Source organism: Myotis daubentonii, chromosome 2, assembly GCF_963259705.1.
Source record: "Myotis daubentonii chromosome 2, mMyoDau2.1, whole genome shotgun sequence".
NCBI classification, from domain to species: Eukaryota; Metazoa; Chordata; class Mammalia; order Chiroptera; family Vespertilionidae; genus Myotis; species Myotis daubentonii.
The window spans coordinates 109,486,848-109,508,295 of record NC_081841.1 but is presented as its reverse complement, the minus strand read 5'-3'; the positions used below and the strand labels follow the sequence as shown (position 1 = coordinate 109,508,295).

The 21,448-nt window shown below is 42.4% G+C and overlaps 1 protein-coding gene and 1 pseudogene across 3 annotated transcripts in view; both read left to right on the top strand.

Annotated features, from left to right (window-relative positions):
• The first annotated feature begins 17,023 nt into the window (after window positions 1–17,023).
• Window positions 17,024–17,537, top strand: LOC132226289 (large ribosomal subunit protein uL22-like; annotated as a pseudogene).
• Window positions 17,538–19,706: 2,169 nt separating this feature from the next.
• LATS2 (large tumor suppressor kinase 2) overlaps window positions 19,707–21,448 on the top strand; it is a 91,800-nt gene continuing 90,058 nt past the window's right edge. For all 3 annotated transcript variants that reach the window (XM_059684201.1, XM_059684199.1, XM_059684198.1), the window contains exon 1: window positions 19,707–19,929. The gene's annotated coding sequence lies outside the window, so the exon portion shown is untranslated. The remainder of the gene's footprint in view (window positions 19,930–21,448) is intronic.

The window sequence follows — 21,448 nt, the reverse complement described above, 5'->3', positions numbered from 1 at the left end:
CAAATATAAAAAAATTTCTATATGTGACACAGCACCAGAGTTAAGTTAGGGTTTTTCAAAATGCTGACATGCCGAGCTCAAAAGGTTCGCCATCACTGCCTTAAGCCAACCTGGAAGGGACCTGATCCAGTCGTACTAACCACCCCCTCAGCTCTCAAAGTTGCAGGACTGAACACCTGGATCCACCACTCCTGGGTAAAAGCAGCCCACCAGCTGGACAATCAGCATCCAGAGTGGAAGGGGACCTCTGACCTGAACCACCCGCTGTGGATCATCTTCAAGAAGACGGTGGATTGGGTTGACCCGACCTGAATTTCTTTATTCCCTCCTATCTGGATAATTATTGTGTGTGTTTTCTTTCCTAACAGTTTTATTCTGTCTTCATACAAGTGTCACCAGAACCCCAGACTGGTAACAGGAGGAGAACCTCTCTGCCCTTGCTACTTGGATGACCCCCTTGGGGAAGATGAGGAAGACTTGGGATACTGAACCCCCATTTTTGTCAGCCCCCCTTCAGCAGGAAGTAGCTAGAGTGGTCGTTGACCTTATCTCCAGTTCCTGAGTCTTTTGTAATCCCCAAGGCTAAGAATAGCTTGTGGAACAAGAGGGGAGAATGAAAAGGAAAATGGGGGGGCTTGCAACCTAGTTCAGTATCTGGTTAAAATTGTAGTCTTGCCCTAGCCCAGTGGTCGGCAAACCGCGGCTCACGAGCCACATGCGGCTCTTTGGCCCCTTGAGTGTGGCTCTTCCACAAAATACCACGTGCTGGTGCGCACGTTCAGTGCGATTGAAACTTTGTGGCCCGTGCGCAGAAGTCAGTTTTCCAGCCTGGGCGAGTCTATTTTGAAGAAGTGGCATTAGAAGAAGTGGGGGGTGTCGGTCGGTCGGGCGACAGGAGATGCGGCGCAGGCGGGTCGCAGGATACGCAGTGCGGGGGAGGCGTGCGATTCATGCACGAGTTGAGTGAGCCAGTCAGTCAGCAGTCTCATGGGCAGTGGTTAGTGCTAGTCACATTCGCAAATCACGCACGGGTAACAAAAGTACCTACTCGAAGCATAAAGTTACCTGTATTTTTCCAACCAGCTACAAATCCTGCAGGTATTTTTGTCATCAATTTAAGAATTGTAATTATTTTGTGTTGGTGGCTTTATTATTATAAAATGAAACATTTTTTTAGGTGCCCTGTTTGACATGGCTACAAAGAAGAAGCAAAGAAAAACGGAAGACGAAAACCGTGAATTTAAAGTTGAATGGACCGAGACTTTCGCGTTTATTCAAAACTTAAATGGCCTTCCGACCTGTCTTATTTGTCAGGAAAAATTGGTGCATAACAAGAAATCAAATTTGGAGAGACATGTTACAACTAAACATGTGTCATTTAGTACTAAATATCCTGTCGGTGATGCAAGGAAGAAAGCAGTTGAGGAACTTCAGAAGAGTCAAGAAAAATCAAGTTCTGTATTTAATTACTGGATGCAATCTTCCAACAAGGTTAATATTGCAAGTGTTGTGGTTAATCAAGAGATTGCTAAGAGAGGAAAACCAAATACAAATGGCGAATACATAAAAAGTTGTTTTATAAATGCATCCGAAGAGCTATTTTGGGATTTTAAGAACAAAGCAGATATTCTAAAAAAATTTAAAGAGTTACCATTGTCTGCTAAAACAGTGAAAGATAGAACAGTCAAAATGTCTTCGAATAAACCAACCAGCAAGTCGAAGATCTTAAATTGGTTTCAGCTTTATCAATAGCGGTTGACAAGTCTTGTGACATAAATGATACAGCGCAAGTTTCACTTTTTGTGCAATTTCATCTACAGGTCCTAAAGAGAACTTTTAGGATTATTGCCACTCAAAGGTCAAACACGTGGAGAGGATATAGCAAATGCTGTAATTGAGTGCATTGGAAAACATCATATTCCACTTGATAAAATTGTCTCAATTTCAACAGACGGGTCGAAAAGTATGACTGGCATAAGAACCGGGTTTGTTGCTATTTTGAAAGAAAAAATTAATCACGAGATACTTACTTACCATTGCATCATTCATCAAGAAGCGATTTGTGTGCAGACATTTCCAGAAGAAATTTGCAAAGTTATGGAATTGGTGATTAAGATTATCAACTCCATTATAGCTAAAGCTCTTAATCATCCCCAATTTAAAGAATTTTTAGTTGAAATGGAGAGTGAGTACGCAGATCTTCTGCTGCATAAGAGAAAACGTTTTGAAACATTTCGCTTCCTTATTAACAGAAATTAAAGCATTTTTCCTTGAGAAGGGTGTTTACTATCCAGAACTAACGAACGATCAGTGGATCCAAAAATTTTATTTCATGGTAGACGTTACGTCTTGAAAGGACAAAGCAGAAACGAACTCTCCTCCACTTTATCTTGTAGGACTGGGCCCTCAGCCTAAACCCCCTCCTCTTTCTGAGAGTGACCAGAAGAATGCCAGTAATATCCTAACTCCCCCAGCCACCACCTGAGTGGACCAATGAAGCTCCAGGAACACAGCTAAGGTCCTAATAAGGCTATAGTGGGGGACGGCTCAAACCTCAGGATGTGTTGGTCACTTCCTGACCCTTATGCTGTAAAACCCTGCTGAAAAACCCTGACCAGAGTGACCAATCTCTGTAACTCATGTCACTTACCTAAGCCCACCCAAATGACTAGCCCTATATAACCTTTGTTCTCTTGGGACTCGGGTTCTCTCTCGCATCCAGTAATGGAGGCAGAGGGGGACCAAGCTGGCTTGAATAAAAGACTCTATGCTTTTGCATCGGATTTGGCGCTCCCTGGTGGATCTTCGGGAGATCTTGAAATCTGGGCATAACAGTCTCATCTAAATCAGCTTAATCGTAAACTACAGGGGAAAGGAAACACAGGTTTTTTGATGTTAGAAGAAGTTATTTCATTTGAAAACAAATTATCTCTCTTTGCTCAAGATTTTGAAAGAGAAACTTTGATTCACTTTCCAAGCCTGTTGAAACATCGCCAAGAAAATAATTCTGATATTGACATTTGCTATTTCAAAACAACACTTTTAAATATGAGGGAAGCTTTTCTCAACAGGTTTCAGGAATTCAGAAACAGCAAAGCGACGTTAGCCTTTGTTAAAAAAAACCTCTCAATGCTACTGTAACAGAATTAAATTTTTCTCCCTTTAATATTGACATTGGCAACTTTGAAATGCAATTGCTGGATTTAAAAAACAAAGAACTGTGGAGCTCGAAATTTGAACGTCTTTGTGCTTATATAGAAATACTGTAGAAAAACAAATGTGAACTTAGTTCACAGCACAAGTGGTCTGCTTTGAAAGACCTGGAGAAGGAAGAGATGTTGATTTTTAACACCTGGAATAGTATTCCTGACTCACATAATCAACTGAAAAAACTAGCACTTGCTGTTCTTTCCTTATTCAGGTCTACATATTTATGGGAACAATCATTTTCAAGCATGAACCGTATCAAGAGTAAATTGAGAAGTCGTCTTATTGATGAGAACCTGGAATCGTGCCTAAAATTAAAAACAACAACATACAAACCTGACTTACCCAAAATATCCAAGGAGATGCAAGGCCATTGTTCACATTAGTGTTTGTCAGTCATTGTCATGATTTAATTTTATGGATATTGTAAGGTAAATTGTAAGGAATTTAATTTTATCAATAAATAATATCATTATTAAGTATGATATAAAGTTTTATTCAACGTACCTATAGTTTAACTAAGACTTAAAACTTTAAGTAAAGTTTATTAACACATTGTTTGCGGGTAGTTTTTATCATGCGCTAACAGGTGGCACGGGCCATTTTTGCTAATTTTTTGCGCAAATGGCAACATTCAGTAAAATTATGATAACTTTAGTTTTACATATTTTTTTCAATGAAACTTTTTGTGATTTACTATAAAATGTATACTGAATTATTTTTCTTAGAATCGCACTGACTGCATGGCGAGGCAGAGAATTATGTGAAGGGATGACTCTACGCAGTTGAATAGATTACCGTTATACCTGGAAGTACATACATAATTCACCATTGTATGTGTTAGAGACCCAAATTTTGTCCTTTGGAATTCGTATATCTGCATGTTAGCATCCTTTTAGAGCAATAAAAAAGTATAAAAATAAATCTATTTATACGTTACCCGCATTCTACCGCTAGTCTATAAAAAACGTATTAATATGTGTCCCGCACTCTACTACCAGTCAACGTAAAACGTATAAATACGTTTCCCGCATACAATGTGTTAATTTTAGGGAACGTTGTGGAGTGAAAGAAGAGGTAGTGTCAAGGATTGAGAAAGGTATGTTGAGATGGTTTGGACATATAGAGAGGATGAATGAAAGGAGATAGACGAAACAAGTATACAATACGAGTGTGGATCGAAGAGTTGGAAGGGGTCGACCTCAGCGAACGTACCTCAATCAGATTGAGGACGTTTTTAGCAAAGGCCAGCTTAGGAGTTCCCTAATTAAGTTAATAACAATGTACCTACCTATATAGTTTAAGTTTAAAAAATTTGGCTCTCAAAAGAAGTTTCAATCTTTGTACTGTTGATATTTGGCTCTGTTGACTAATGAGTGTGCCGACCACTGCTTTAGCCGGTTTGGCTCAGTGGATAGAGCGTCAGTCTGTGGACTGAAGGGTCCCAGGTTCGATTCTGGGCAAGGGCATGTACGTTGGTTGCAGGCACATCCCCAGTAGGAGGTATTCAGGAGGCAGCTGATGGATGTTTCTCTCTCATTGATGTTTCTAACTCTCTATCCCTCTCCCTTTCTCTCTGTAAAAAATCAATAAAATATATTTTAAAAACAACAACAACAAAAAAAAAACCCAAAAAACTGTAGTCTTACTTCCCCACTCTGACTGTTGAAGTTACTAGAAGCAGTCTGGGAGCTCAAGGAAATAGCCCTCATATCTCCTGTCTTTTTTTTTTTTTTTTTTAATCCTCAGGTGAGGATATTTTTCCATTGATTTTTAGAGAGAGTGGAAGAGAGAGGGAAAGACAGAGAGAAACACTGATGTGAGAGAAACATATTGATTGGCTGCTCTCCCACATGTGCCCCTAGGAGGAGCCTGCAATTGAGGTATGTGCCCTTGACCTGAATCAAACCTGGCACAGCTTCTGTCCGCAGGCCGACACTCTATCCACCAAGCCAAACTGTCTAGGGCTCTTCTGTCTTTATTTGAGCCTGGTTTAATTTTCTCTCACATCTGTGATATTTCCCAAATAATTTTTAGCTCTTTTCTTCTCCCAAGTATTAATGGGACAATACACAGTCCCAGAACTATGTCATCTGATCTCCCCTTCTTCTGTTTACTCATGTGCCTATTTCTCTAATTCCCTCTGCATGCCTTAAATACCAGGCTTCCCCATGACTTGTTTCTGCCCTTTCCCTTCCAAATATCTGTACCTCCAACTGTGGTTCTTCCTTAGCTCTAGGGCATTTTTTGGTTCTAACCCCAAACCCAGAAACTCTTCTTGTCCTGGGGTTACTGCCGCTCAAATACAATCTGCATGAATGCTTCCTGACATTTATAGATTTCCCTTTGCTCTTTGAAACTTGGCAGCCTGTCTGCCACTGGCTTCCTTCCACTTCTACAATGAAATCGCCTTGTCATAATCCCGTCACAGCTTTCCTTATCAAAACCCATTTATCAGGCATCTGAAGATAACACTCAATTTCTCTTTTCAAATCTAGTTGATAAAGCAAAATACTTGGTCTGAAAAGCAACTGTGCAATAACAACCAAAACAACATTTAGTTATTAATTTAATTTAATTTATTATTATTTTAAATCCTCATCAAGGATATTTTTTCCATTGATCCTTAGTAGTCATTAAATTTAAATTAAAAGTTAAAAATAGACCGTGAAAGTGTTTCTTTTAAAATTACACAATTAAATATCTATTGTCAATTTAGATTACCTCAAACAGTTCTCTTTGGAAATTTTAATTTATTATAGAAATTAATTTTGTTGAGACAAGAGTTTGAGTCTTACACTTTTTGTTCTTTCTAAAGCAAGTATTACCAGTGTTAACTGCAAAAGATTAGATCAAAATTTTTTTTGTTTTCTTAGTATCACTTATTTATTTATTTTTATTTTTTTATTTTATTATTTTTTTAAATTAAATCTTTATTGTTCAGATTATTACATTTGTTCCTCTTTTTTCCCCCCATAACTCCCCTCCTCCCAGTTCCCCCCCCCCCCACCCTCCGCCCTCACTCCCCACCCACTGTCTTCATCCATAGGTGCACGATTTTTGTCCAGTCTCTTCCCGCATCTCCCACACCCCTTTCCCCCCCAAGAATAGTCAGTCCATTCCTTTTCTATGTCCCTGATTCTATTATGATCACCAGATTACTTATTCACTTGATTCTTAGATTCACTTGTTGATAGATACATATTTGTTGTTCATAATTTGTATCTTTACCTTTTTCTTCCTCTTCCTCTTCTTAAAGGATACCTTTCAGCATTTCATATAATACTGGTTTGGTGGTGATGAACTCCTTTAGCTTTTCCTTATCTGTGAAGCTCTTTATCTGACCTTCAATTCTGAATGATAGCTTTGCTGGATAAAGTAATCTTGGTTGTACGTTCTTGGTATTCATCACTTTGAATATTTCTTGCCATTCCCTTCTGGCCTGCAAAGTTTCTGTTGAGAAATCAGCTGACAGTCGTATGGGTATTCCCTTGTAGGTAACTGAGTTTCTTTCTTTTGCTGCTTTTAGGACTTTGTCTTTGTCTTTTGCTCTTGGCATTTTAATTATGATGTGTCTTGGTGTGGTCCTCTTTGGATTCCTTTTGTTTGGGGTTCTCTGCGCTTCCTGCACCTGTAAGTCTATTTCTTTCACCAGGTGGGGGAAGTTTTCTGTCATTATTTCTTCAAATAGGTTTACAATATCTTGCTCTCTCTCTTCTTCTGGCACCCCTATAATTCTGATGTTGGTATGCTTGAAGCTGTCCCAGAGGCTCCTTACACTATCTTTGTATTTTCGGATTCTTTTTTCATTTTGCTTTCCCAGTTGGGTGTTTTTTGCTTCTTCGCATTTCAAATCTTTGACTTGATTCTTGTGCTCCTCTGGATTGCTGTTGGGAGTCTGTATAGTATTCGTTATTTCAGTCCATGTATGCTTAATTTCTAGTTGGTTCTTTATCATAACATCAAGGGTCTCATTAGATTTCTTGTAGATCTCATTAAGTTTATCGGCAGCTTCTAGACAGTTCTTGAGAGACCTTAAAAGTGTGGTTCTGAACTCTATATCTTCCATTGACAATTTTGTCCTGTTTCTTTGTCTCCACATTTTTTATGCTTTCTTGGTGCACCCCCTAGTGGTCTTTGTGCGCAGTCTTGTTGTAGTTAAGCCTTGATTGTTGTAGTTAATACTGGGGGGATTTGACCTCCAGGCCAACTGGCTGTGAGAGTCAGCTGTGTCTGCAGTGGGAAAATTTCTGTCCTCTGGGGAGGTGCTAATCTAGCCTTTGCCTGAGGCTATCTGGCAAATGGCTCTGTGCAGGGCTTGGGCGGGGTGGGTCGCACGGGATCAAACAGGGCGGGCCAGAGGGAGCAGTTATGGCTGCTCTCAGTTCCGTCCCTAGGGGCTCTGCCTCACAGAGTCCCAGCAACTGCTACAAACCCTGGAGAGAAAGCTGCCTTCGAGTTCCGACCGAAGCCAGACAGTCCCGCTTCTCCCGTTTGAGTCTGGGTCCCTAGAGACTCACCCAGATCTGGAGCTCAGAGTCTGAACCTCCCTCCTGATTGAAACAGACAACCGCGCCCTCCACCGCCAGCCCGCTCTGCGCGCACTCTGCACCTGAGTATTTCACTTCAGCACTGCGCCTCCTCTGAGTCTGGGTATGATATTCTCTTTCCTCCTAGTTGTAGAATTTCCACTCAGCCAGCCTTCCTGTGTTTCTGGATGATGTCCGTTCCGTCTTTTAGGTGTACCCTTGAATTGGTTGTTCGAGGCAGCAATCTCCGGTGTTAACCTATGCCGCCATCTTGGTTCTCCTTTATTTATTTATTTTTAAACAAAGGCTTTCTTTTTAAATCTTTATTGTTAAGAATATTATAGATATCCTCCTTTTTTCTCCCTATTGCCCCCCTTCACCAGGTTCCCGTCCCACCTCAGGCCTTCATCACCCTACTGTTCCTGTCCATAGGTAAGATTTTTGCTTAATCTCTTCAAACTCACCTCCCCTCTTCCCTCTGAGATTCATCAGTCTGTTCCATGCCTCTGTTTCTATTTTATTCACCAGTTTATTTTATTAGATTTCTTCTTCGTTTATTTTGACTTTTAAATTGTTGATAGAGATGTATTTGCTACCATTTTGTTCATATTTTTTATTCTCCTTCCCCTTCTCCTTCTCCTTCTCCTTCTTCTCCAAGAATACCCTTCAACATTTCATGTAATACTGGTTTGGTGTTGATGAGTTTTTTTTTTAGCTTTTTCTCATTTGTGAAGCTATTTCTTGTTTCTGACCCTCAATTCTAAATAAGAGCTTTGCTGGGTAGAGTAATCTTGGTTGTAGGTCCTTACTATTCACCACTTTGACTACTTCTTGCCACTCCCTTCTGGCCTGCAAAATTTCTGTTGAGAAATCAGCTGACAGTTTTATGGGTGCTCCCTTGTAGGTAACTAACTACTTTTTTCTTACTGCTGATTCTCTCTTTGTCTTTAACCCTTGACATTTTAATTATGATGTATCTTGGTGTGGGCCTCTTTGGGTTCCTCTTGTTTGGGACTCTGAGCTTCCTGGACTTGTGAGTCTCTCTCACCATGTAGGGGAAGTTTTCTGTCATTATTTCTTCACATAGGTTTTCAATAGCTTTCTCTCTCTCTTCTCCTTCTGGCACCCCCATAATGTGAGTGTTGGTTGCTTGAAGTTGTCCCAGAGGCTCCTTACACTATCTTCATAATTTTGGATTCTTTTTTCTTTTCGCTCTTCTGATTGTGTGTTTTTTGCTTCCTCATATTTCAAATCATTGATTTGATACTTAGGATCTTCTTTTTTTTTTTCTAGTATCTTCTATTCTACTGTTGAATCCCTGTAAATTCTTTTTTATTTTAGTTAAGTGTGCTTAATTTCTTACTGGTCCTTTTTCATGTCTTTGACATTCTCACTAAGATCCTTGAAAGTCTTATGAAGATCCTTGAGAAACCTTATAACCATGGTTTTGTGCCAGGGTCCAACCCCAGCAGGTCCAGGGGTTCCCAAAGGCGTAGACGGAGTCGGCGAAGAAGGAAGGACACGGAGACAGTGTTCAGTTGATCAGCAGCCTAACCAGGATCTCCAGCCAGGATCTCCAGCCAAGTTCTGGTCTGGATCTCCAGAGAGGTTCTGCTCTGGATCTCCAGCGAAGTTCTGGTTAGGATCTCCAGCCAGGTTCTGTGTCCATGTTCTCTTGCTAGGTTCTCCAGGTTCTCCAGCCAGGTTCTGTAGCCATGTTCCCTCACTAGGTTCTCTAGCCAGGTTCTGTCCAGGTTCTCCAGCCAGGTTCAGTCACAAGGTTGTAGTCAGGTTCTCTTGCCAATTTCTATAGTCAGGTTCAGTCCAGGATCTTTTGCCATGTTCTCTCGCTGGGTTCTGTCTCTAGGTTCTGAGGCCAGTTTCTGTCCAGGATCTTTTGCCATGTTCTCTCCAGCGAAGTTCTTCTGTCTCTAGAGAACATTCTGTGTAGGTTCTGTGCCTAGGTTCTGTCTCTCTTGGTTCTGTCTTCTAAGTTCTGACTTGTTACATCTGTATTTATACCAGTTGATTCCAATCCTATCAATCTCTATTCCAAAGGTTAGGGCGTTTCTTATCTCCATTCCAGGGAGTAAAGATTATGTAGCTTAAGCATGATTGTTCGTAGTTAAAGTGATTAATTACCCGCCTGGCATTTAGTTAAGAGGTTTTATTCCCTCCCTAACTTCAGGGGAAAATCCCTACCTGGGGAAACCACCTTTCTCAGAGACCTTGGTTAAAACACATAGTGCCAAGAAGGTGAGCAAACATATTAAGAACAGTATGCCATATATGCTAGGTCCCTTGAAACAGCAAGCATGGACCGGCTCCCGGCAGTTTTGAACTCTATTCATTAGTTTGCTTGTTTCCATTTCTTTTGTTTGTGACATGTTTTTTTGTCTCTGCATTTTGGCTGCTTCCCTGGTTTTGTTTCTATGTATTAAGTAGAACTGCTATGTCTCCTAGAATTGGTAGAGTTGCCTTGTGTAGTAGGTGTCCTATAGGGCCCAGTGGCTCAGTTCCCCCAATCATCTGAGCTGGGCACTTTAGGTGCATTCCTGTGTGGGCTGTGTGCCCAGAGGAGGCCCAGTTGTGAAACAAGGGGGACTGATGCTAGTGCTGAGTCTTGGGCCTTTTATTAGTAGGTTTGGGGCACCCTGACACCAGCTGCAGCTTTAGCAAAGTCTGAAGCCTGAGCCAGGACAGGCCTTTCATTTGAAAAAGCTGCTGCAGCCCTAACTGGTTTGGCTCAGTGGATAGAGCGTCGGCCTGTGGACTGAAGTGTCCCAGGTTCAATTCTGGTCAAGGGCATGTACCTTGGTTGTGGGCACATCCCCAGTAGGGAATGTGCAGGAGGCAGCTGATCGATGTTTCTCTCTCATTGATGTTTCTAACTCTCTATCCCTCTCCATTCCTCTCTGTAAAAAAAATCAATAAAATATATAAAAAAATGAGTCTTTAAAAAACACACAACTGCTGCAAATAGCTTGGGTGGGGCTGCAAATTAGACGGGGTAGGATCTTAGGGAATCCACAGGGTGGAGCAAATCATGTGATCTAGGCTGATGGAGACTCAGATATGGCTATCAGTCAACCCTGCAACAGGAACAATGACCCCTGTGACCACTCACATCTGGGACAAAGCTACTCTGAGTTCCTGCTCTTATGCCAGGCAATCCAATTCCTCCCTGTATGTCTGGATCCCCTAATGCTGTCTGGTGCTGGGAGTCCAAGTAAATTAGTGCTCTGGCCCTTTAAATGGAACACCTGACTCTTTAGCAGCCTCCATGTCACTCAACCACAATCCCTGCTGGTTTTTACAGCTCATAGTTGCAGGGACTTCTCTTCCCAGTCTGGAACTCTGGGCAGGGGATCTGGTGTGGGGCTCAGACCCCTGGCTCCTCACAGGCCGCCTCCACAGAGACATCTCCCTCCTGATTGAAAAAACAGCACAACATGGGTGTTGGACCAACCCATTTGGTACCTCTGCTCCTCCTACCAGTCTCTATGTGTTTTCTTCTTCATTTCTCTTGTTGTAGGACTTACATTCAGGAAGCTTTCAAGTGGTTCTGAATGATGGCTATTCTGTATTTTAGTTGTAATTTTGATGTGTGTTGTGGGAGGCAGCATGTACTGGCATTTACCTACACCACCCTAGATTAAAATTTTGAATGGAAGGTTTTGGTGAAATTTTTCTTTCAATTACTTTCAATTCTGCTCATGTCTGCAAATGAAATAGAAATTGCAGCCAAATATGAATGTAATGAAAAATAAGTCAATAGTAGGTGTTGCTGTCATAGTTCACTCAGTGCAAAAATAAGCTAACAGAGTATGTGGTAAGAAAATAAAATTTGTTTTTATCAATTTGTCTCTTAATAACATAAAGTGACAACATAAAATTCTTTAAATGCAGAATGTGATTTTTATCTTGACAGATTCTCTTTGACATCTTCTGAGAACAAATCTTGTTAAATTATTGAGCAATTCTGACTTATGCAATGACATACTTCATTACTCATCTCAGCAGCAGGTTGGCAATTCAGAGAATGAAGCTACCCTGTGTTGTTAGAGGTGGTTGGAAAGGCAGGTCCACGGAGATGGGCAAGGTGGCCACCCCAGAATCCTTGCTGAGACCTGGGCCTTCCCCTAAATATGCACTAGAGGATTTTTATCGTGTTTGTGTTTTTTGTTAATCCTCATCCGAGGATATTTTTTCCATTGATTTTTAGAGAGTGGAATGGAGATAGCGGGGGTGGAGTGAGGTGGGGAGGTAGAGAGAGAGAGAGAGAAACAACAATGTGAGAAAAACACGTGGATTGGGTGCTGCCCACATGCTCCCTGACCAGGGCCTGGGATGGATCCTGCAATCCAGGTATGTGCCTTGACAAGGAATCAAACCTGAGATTCTTCAGTGCACAGGCCAATGTTCTAACCACTGAACAATGGCAGCCAGGGCTGCACTAGAGGTTTTTACCAAATTTTCCAGAAGGTTCTGTTTTTCAAATGGCTAAAAGTAAAGCAATTAGAAATAAATTAAAATATGAGAAAAGTTTACTCTCTCATGATTTTAATGCTGGAAAACAGACACGTAAGAATTGAAATTTAATACTGGGGATTTCCCCCCCTGCTATCAAAATTGTTTTCATTATTGTAAAAAATAAGTGTTTGTACACTTAAAAATTGTTAAGGTGGAAATTTTATGTATATTTTCCAAATATATATTTTTTTAATTTTAGAGGGAAGAAACAAGAGAGAAAAACATTGATGTAATGAGGGAAATATTGATCAGTTGCCTCCCCCACTTGCCCGACCAGGGATCAAACATGTGCACTGACTGGGAAGTGAACCTGCCACTTTTTAAAAAATAATAATTGGTTTTATTTAAAAAATATATTTTTATTGATTTCAGAGAGAGGGAGAGAGAGTTAAAAACATCAATGATGTGAGAGAATCATTGACTAGCTGCATCCTGCATGCCCCACACTGGGGTTCAAACTCGCAACCTGGGCATATGCCCTGACTGGGAATTGAACTATGACCTCCTGGTTCATAGGTCGATGCTCAACGAGTGAGCCACACTAGCCAGGCTGAATCTGCCACCTTTTGAGTGTATGGGACAATGCTCCAACGAACTGAGCCACAACAGCCTTCGCTAAAATTATTTTCAAAAGAATCCTAGTGGTGAAATCTATTAAATAAAGGCTTTTAAAAATACATGCTAAAAGTCAATGACAAGCCCTAGCTGGCTTGGCTCAGTGGATAGAGTGTCGGCCTGCAGACTGAGGGGTCTCAGGTTCGATTCCCGCCAAGGGTACATGCCTGAGTTGCAGGCTCGATCCCCAGTAGGGGGCGTGCAGGAGGCAGCCGATCAATGATTCTCTCCCATCATTGATATTTCTATCTCTCTCTCATTCTCCCTTCCTCTCTGAAATCAATAAATACATATATTTTTTTAAAAAAAGTCAATGACAAAAACAAAACTAGGCCCTACTAGGCTGGGTAGCTCAGTTGGTTAGAGCATTGTCCAGATATGCCAAGGTTGCGGGTTCAATCCTGGGTCAGGGCACATACAAGAATCAACCAATGAATGCATAAATAAGTGGAACAACAAATTGATGTTTTTCTCTCTCTGTCTTTAAAAAAAAGAAAAATCAGTGAATGCACGAATGGGTGGGACAATAAATCAATGTTTCACTCTCTTTTGCCTTCATCTCTCTCTCTCAAATAAATAAAAATTAAAAAACAACAACAAAGAAAAAGACAAAAAATACAAGATAGAAAACATTTGTTTACTCATCTACTGCCTTTTCATCTATTACTCTCTGAAAAATAATAGTAATCCACTTTTCCATATATCTGACTTCCAATAATATAAACTTTTTGGGACATGTCTGGGAACTAAAGAAGCAAAAGGTCTTTTAATGGTTGAAGTAGCCATCACTGATAAATTGAGTCCCTGAGCCCATAGCTCCAGCATCATCTCTGCTCTGACTAGTGCTAGAGATACAGTCTTTGAGCTGATCTCTTCCTCATTCCACAAAAACCACTCCTTTCCCCTCAAAGTATAAAGGGGTAAATTTGGTTGCAGTTTCCTAGTTATAAGTACACAAGAGGCCCGATGCATGAAGATTTGTGCAAGAATGGGCCTTCTTTCCCCTGGCTGTCGCACCGCCTTCGCTCTGGCCAGAGCCGCCTTTCCACCTTCCCACGCTGCCCAGAGGCCTAGAGCAGCTGGGGCCATGTGGAATGCCTGCATCATTGCCATCGTGACAATGCAAGCATCCCGCCCCGTCCCCAGCCACTTGGTGCCTGCATATGCAAATTAACCTGCCATCTTTGTTGGGTTAATTTTCATACTCACTCCTGATTGGCTGGTGGGTGTCACAAAGGTATGGTCAATTTGCATCTTACTCCTTTATTAGTATAGATTGTAATCCACACTTTGTGGAGATTCCCTTTAGAGAGCCTATAATTCAGTGTTTCCAAGCTCTGGAGTTATATCTATGAAGGTTCGAATCCCAGATCCTTGATCTGGGGCAAGTTGCTTCGGTTGTCCATGTGTTAGGATCCTTTTGTATAAGATGGGATTAATAATATGGTTGTCTAGAGGATTGAATGAGATAATACACAAGTTTAGGGCAATACCTGGGATAGAGAAAGACACACACACATCCTCACACACATATAGATGCTATCTTAATAAATTAATTTATACGCTGTAGCATTGCCACTATTGTAGGCTTTGTACTCACCTGGCCTTGTGTTCTCTTTTTCCACCTTCTCAGCTGGATGCATTATGTGGATGTACTTATTTACCTGATTATTTAATTTCAACATAATTTTTGTTGTTTAAAATCACACAGAATCACTATACCCCTTTATCCCTTTTAACATTTGGCTGCATCCTTTTCTGGAATATATATTTACATTGTTTCACAAAATTAGGTACTGTCACTTGCTTTTTTTCTTGAACAGACTGTAAATCCCACCAGGAAATAGATCATATGGTTTTGCTCACCCCCCTGTACCTGGTTTAGCCCATGGATCATAGCAGGCACTCACAAAATTAAAAAAACAAAAAGCCCAAAGGAAGGAATGACACCATGTTAATAAACACTTATTCACAGAATCATTAATCATAATCACATACCTATATAGGTATGTCACAGTTTCCCCAAGCAAGCTTCTAAACTTATTTCCAATTTGTTTCATATATATATATATTTGAAATATTTTAAAAGATATTTTTTAAAAGGAACAAGGAATAACAGCACACATTATTAAACCTAATCATCCAGAATCAAATTTTAAGATTCTGACAGTTTTGCTTCACTTTTTTAAAAATTTTTTTAAATCTTTATTGTTCAGATTATTACATTTGTTCCTCCCCCCCCCCCATAACTCCCCTCCTTCCAGTTCCCACCCCACCCTCCTCCCTCACTCCCCACCCACTGTCCTCATCCATAGGTGCACGATTTTTGTCCTGTCTCTTCCCGCATCTCCCACACCCCTTTCCCCTCCAAGAATAGTCAGTCCATTCCCTTTCTATGTCCCTGACTCTATTATAATCAACAGTTCATTCTGTTCATCAGATTATTCATTCACTTGATTCTTAGATTCACTTGTTGATAGATGCATATTTGTTGTTCATAATTTGTATCTTTACCTTTTTCTTCTTCCTCCTCTTCTTAAAGGATACCTTTCAGCATTTCATATAATCCTGGTTTGGTGGTGATGAACTCCTTTAGCTTTTCCTTATCTGTGAAGCTCTTTATCTGACCTTCAATTCTGAATGATAGCTTTGCTGGATAAAGTAATCTTGGTTGTAGGTTCCTGGCATTCATCACTTTGAATATTTCTTGCCATTCCCTTCTGGCCTGCAAAGTTTCTGTTGAGAAATCAGCTGACAGTCGTATGGGTATTCCCTTGTAGGTCACTGAGTTTCTTTCTCTTGCTGCTTTTAAGATTCTCTCTTTGTCTTTTGCTCTTGGCATTTTAATTATGATGTGTCTTGGTGTGGTCCTCTTTGGATTCCTTTTGTTTGGGGTTCTCTGCGCTTCCTGGACTTGTAAGTCTATTTCTTTGACCAGGTAGGGGAAGTTTTCTGTCAGTATTTCTTCAAATAGGTTTTCAATATCTTGGTCTCTCTCATCTTCTGGCACCCCTATAATTCTGATGTTGGTATGCTTGAAGCTGTCCCAGAGGCTCCTTACACTATCTTCGTATTTTCGGATTCTTTTTTCATTTTGCTTTCCCGGTTGGGTGTTTTTTGCTTCTTCGCATTTCAAATCTTTGACTTGATTCTTGCGCTCCTCTGGTCTGCTGTTAGGAGTCTGTATAATATTCGTTATTTCAGTCCATGTATGCTTAGTTTCTAGTTGGTTCTTTATCATAGCATCAAGGGTCTCATTAGATTTCTTGTAGATCTCATTAAGTTTATCGGCGGCTTCTAGACAGTTCTTGAGAGCCCTTAAAAGTGTGGTTCTCGCCAAAACCGGTTTGGCTCAGTGGATAGAGCGTCGGCCTGCAGACTGAAAGGTCCCAGGTTCGATTCCGGTCAAGGGCATGTACCTGGGTTGCGGGCACATCCCCAGGAGGTGTGCAGGAGGCAGCTGATCGATGTTTCTCTCTCATCGATGTTTCTAACTCTCTATCTCTCTCCCTTCCTCTCTGTAAGAAATCAATAAAATATATTAAAAAAAAAAGTGTGGTTCTGAACTCTATATCCTCCATGGACAATTTTGTCCTGTTTCTTTATCTCCGCATTTTTTATGCTTTCTTGGTTCACCCCCTAGTGGTCTTTGTGCACAGTCTTGTTGTAGTTAAGCCTTGATTGTTGTAGTTGATACTGGGGGGATTTGACCTCCAGGCCAGCTGGCTGTGAGAATCAGCTGTGTCTGCAGTGGGAAAACTTCTGTCCTCTGGGGAGGTGCTAATCTACTGCTTCACTTTTTTGGATAAAAGAAATAAAGCATGGCAGATAAAGTTTAAAGTCTGCATTTTTCTTTCCTCAGTTTAATTTGCCTTCTTCTTACATGGCCAATAGCTGTTATGGATTTAGTGTGTACACCTTCAATCCATGTTGATACTTACAAAAAGTATGTGATTCATATGGATTCTGTGGGATTTTGTTTATTTATAAATATGGTATCTTAGTGTATATCTAGTTCTGCAACTTGCTTGTTTGTTTGTTTTGTTAATCCTCACCCGAGGATATTTTTTCCATTGCTTTTCAGAGAGTGGAAAGGAGGTAGGGAGGGACTCTCTTCCCCAAAGCAGCCACAAGTGACCTCTGAAAATGGTTTGCTCTTCGCTTGACCCCGAAAACCCCACAAAATCATGCAAATCAAGAGGCTCAAATCTTCGTATTCACTTTAAGAACACTTGTGAAACTGCTCAGGCCACCAAGGGTATGCAAATTTGAAAAGCCACTAAGTATCTGAAGGATGTCACTTTACAGAAGCAGTATGTGCTATTCTGTCATTACAGTGGTGGAATTGGTTAAGTGTGCCCAGGCCAAACAGTGGGGCTGGACACAGGGTCAGTGGCCCATAAAGAGTGCTGAATTTTTGCTGCATATACTTAAAAATACAGAGAACAATGCTGAACTTAAGGGTTTAGTTGTAGATTCCCTGGTCATTGAGCACATCCAGGTGAACAAAGCTCCCAAGATGCAGTGTAGAACTTACAGAGCTCATGCCACATTGAGATGATCTTGATTGTTTCTAAACCAGAAACGGAGGTGCACAGAAGAAAAATATCCCAGAAGAAACTGAAGAAACACAAACTTATGGCCCAGGAATAAATTCAGCATAAAATAAATACTAATAAAAGTAAAAGCAGACAGAACCTAGAGACAGAACCTAGCGAGAGAACATGGCAAAAGATCCTGGACAGAACCTGGCTACAGAACTTGGCTGCAGAACCTGCCGACCAAACCTGGCTGGAGAACCTAGAGAACCTGGCTGGAGAACCTAGCGTGAGAACATGGCTATAGATCCTGGCTGGAAATCCTGGATAGAACCAGGCGAGAGAACCCAACCATGCTGGTCAACTGAACGCTGCCTCCGTGTCATTCCTTCTTCACCGACTCCGTCCACACCTTTGGGAACCCCTGGACCTGCTGGGGTGGGACCCTGACAAATATGTGCTTCACTCCTTCCTGATGCCAACTCCACCAGCTTCAGCCACTCAAGAGCTCCACAGGCTCCCTTTGTCTTTGTAAAACATCAGGCCATAGTCTATTAAGCTTAGCAGGATATGGAAGGGGTAGTATTCTTCAGTGTTTAATTACCTACTGATTTTGTGTGTCCTAAACCTTTCAGTTTATGACTGAAATGGTAGAAATACTGTATGACATTGAGAAAGTTGATTAACCTCTAGGTGCCTCAATTTCCTCATATGTAAAAATGGGAATAGTAATTTCTTTTTAGGGTTGTTTTATGTAATAAATGAGTTTACACTTATAAAAAAAAAAAGTAAAAGCAAAAGAAAAAAAAAAGGAGAGAGGGAAGGGGAGAGAAACATCATTGTGAGAGACACATTGATTGTTTGCCTCCCTCACCTGCCTGATCTGGGTGGGGATTGAACCTGCAACCCAGGTATGTGCCCTGTGCCCTTGACTGGGACTCGAACCACGATCCTTCCATGAATGGGCCGATGCTAACTGCTGAGCCACACCAGTCAGGGCTGCAAATTTCTTTTTTCCACTCTGCGATTATTTTGACTTTTACCCACAATCATTTATCCTTTGAAAAGTATCAAGCTATTTCATGTGTCATCATTTGAATACCTTTCATTTTCCTCTTATTCTCTACTGCTGGACATGTAGGTTCTTGATTTTTTACTATTGCAAGCAATGCTATAAACGGTTACTGTCATTGCAACATTTTATTGTTTTACACATACATCTTAAAGCCAATTAAATTATTTTTATTTACAATATTTCATTTGACAAAAAAATCTTTTATGATTACATCTTTGAAGACAGAGCAAGGGTAGGACCTTTAAACACACACAAAGGAAAATTGGCAGCCTGTCTTGTGGCTTGGGACAGGGGTGGAGAACATGTGCTCAGTGTGTGAGTAGAAGATACACTAGATGAGTGCAAAAGGGACCCCCACTACAGAACATTCCCTACTTGTTCTACTCCAAATACCATGCAGGATGCCTGGGAAAGTACAGGATAAGACTGCAAAATGAAATTGAATTCTGAGCTGCACAGTAATGATCTAATAATCCAAGCTCAAAGGAGAGAGGAAACAGGAGATTGGTGTGAGGAGGTTCCCTGGAAGAGCAAAGGTAGAGGCTGAAAATCTAGATGGGGTTTCTGGACTGGAAAGGTTGCTAAAGTCATTCCTAGAAAATGACCTTCACTACTCAAATGTTAATCATTCGAGATTAACATTTAAACATTCAGAAGGGTGCATGAAAAAGGAAATTGAGTTGGCTTTTAAAATGATATTAGTCCTCAGCATCTGGGACCACAGTGTGATATTAGGTTGAGGATTTGGCGTCCAGTGTGACTTCTGTTCCCTGTCCCTGCACATGTCCCAGCACCAACTCCAATGTTCCCAGTGCAAAGACAGCTCAGCGGCTGAGATGTCACTTGCTGGCGAATACCACTACACCATTGTGTACCTCACACAACACTTCTACACAAAATGCGAAAGGCACTGGACGAGACTGAGTTAAATCGATTGAATTTGGGCGTTTATCTCACGCCCTCTTCTGTGGCTTGATACCCTGGCCTGAAAGCTGTGTCTGCGCTCACTTTCGATGGCTGACACCGACTTGATGGCTCCCCGAGGCCTGTTGACTTCCAGTCCGCACGGTGGCTGGGTGAGAGGACAGTGACCTAGGGACAGCGACCAACTCTCACTGCGCGCCGCGCGGGCGGGGACAGCGCCGGGCCGCAGGTGGCGGCCGGACCAGGAAGCGCGGGCGGGGCAGATCGAGCGTGACGCGCGGTCACGTGACGCCCGTGGAATGCCAACAATGTAGCGAATGTCCCACTTGGGTCTGCGCGTCGGAGCGGAGCCACGAGCACCCGGGAAGATGGAGCCGCCGCCGTCTGCGCCGCCGCCCCGGTCTCCGCGGGGCTACCAGCCGCTGCCGCCACCGGCGCCCGGTCACTCGGTGCGCGAGGCCCCGGGGCCGCGGACGACGGCGCCCCCGCGGCGGTAGACGGTGCCGAGGTGAGGCGGGCGAGCGGGGCCGGGAAGTTCTTCGCTGGGGCCCCGCCCGGAACCGCCGCCGCGTCGTCGTGGTCCTGGTCGCGTCGCGGGCCCCAGTCGGCGGCCGGGAAGTCAGGGCGGGCGGCGCCGCTTTGTTGCGCCGGCCGGGCGGCGAGGGACTGCGTCCGCGCAGGGCCCACCTCCACCGGAGTCCGGGACGCGTCCCTTCCGTGGGCCGCGCCGTCGCAGGTCCCCTCCCCCTCATCCTGGGGCCGCGCCATCTCGTGTCCCCACCCCCTCCCTCAGGGCCAAGCCGGCGCCCCGAACGTTCCGTCCTCACGGCCGCCCGGGCTCCGGGGGTTTCGGGCTGGCCACCGTGACGCGGCCTCTCACGACTTAGCCCCCGGGACTGGGGAGGGCGGGCTCCGAGGAGCTCACACTCCCCTGCGCTCCCCCTCGAGCCTCGCCTGGAGCGCTAGGAACTGCGTTCCGGTGGGGGACGTGCTCGCTTGCTCTGACCCGACCTGGTCCCAGGTCCCAGCCTCGGGGTGGCGGGCCCCGGGCCCCGAGCACACTTGCCTGCGCGGGGTAGGGTCCCGGGTATGCGGCCGCCGCCTTGCGCTCCGAGCCCTCCGGTGACAAGTCCCCCCTTGCTGGGACAATCGTGGAAGTACACGTTGTTTGTGCATCTATTTATGTTGGCAGTTTTAAATAAAACTGGCATTTTCACCCTCATGTGGGACATAAGTGAGAGTGTTCTGAATGTCAGAAGAATCTGGACTTAAAATGATTTAACCTTCACTTGTAAACCACAGCGTCCCTGCCGCAGGTAAAACCCAAGGACCCTGCGGTGCTATTCTCCTGAAATTTTTACTTAGTAGTTGAAGAGCCTTTCAATAATGGGGAAACTAGCTGGTGGCTGATTATCAGGAAATTTGTACTAAATCAGGCTTCATATTTTTAGTGAAATCTCCGCTTCAGTCCCTGCGTGATGGATCATCGTTTCTGAGTGCCAAATCAAGAGACAACGCTGCTTTATCTTTTATGTTTTTTCTTTAGCTGTTGTAATGAGGAAGTAACAAAAATCTTCCAAAATAAGAATGCAGATACTATTTAACAAAGACTGTTTTCAGTTATAATTAACAAGACACTATTAGCTTCAGACAATTTGGTCTCATTATCCAGGTACATAGAGTGCTGTTTAATGAGTAAATCAGCATTCCTTTGAAATTAAAGTTGCTGAATATTAATAAACCTACAACAGCCGAGCAATATAAAGTGGTATCTGAGCAGAAGACGTTTTGCAAAATTATTAGTAAATTTCTAGAATCATGGCATTTTAGAACTGGAAAGGGATTCTTCTAGCCTCTCTGTCCACTTTGAAATAGTTGGACACAAATGTAAATTGGAGCTGTACACATTTCTTTCTTTTTCTTAACAAATCACAAAGGTTGGTGGGAGGGATTTTCCTTTGATGGGAGGCGAATGCTTTTACAATAAGATGCCTTGCTATTTTATTTATTTGTTTTTTATATATTTT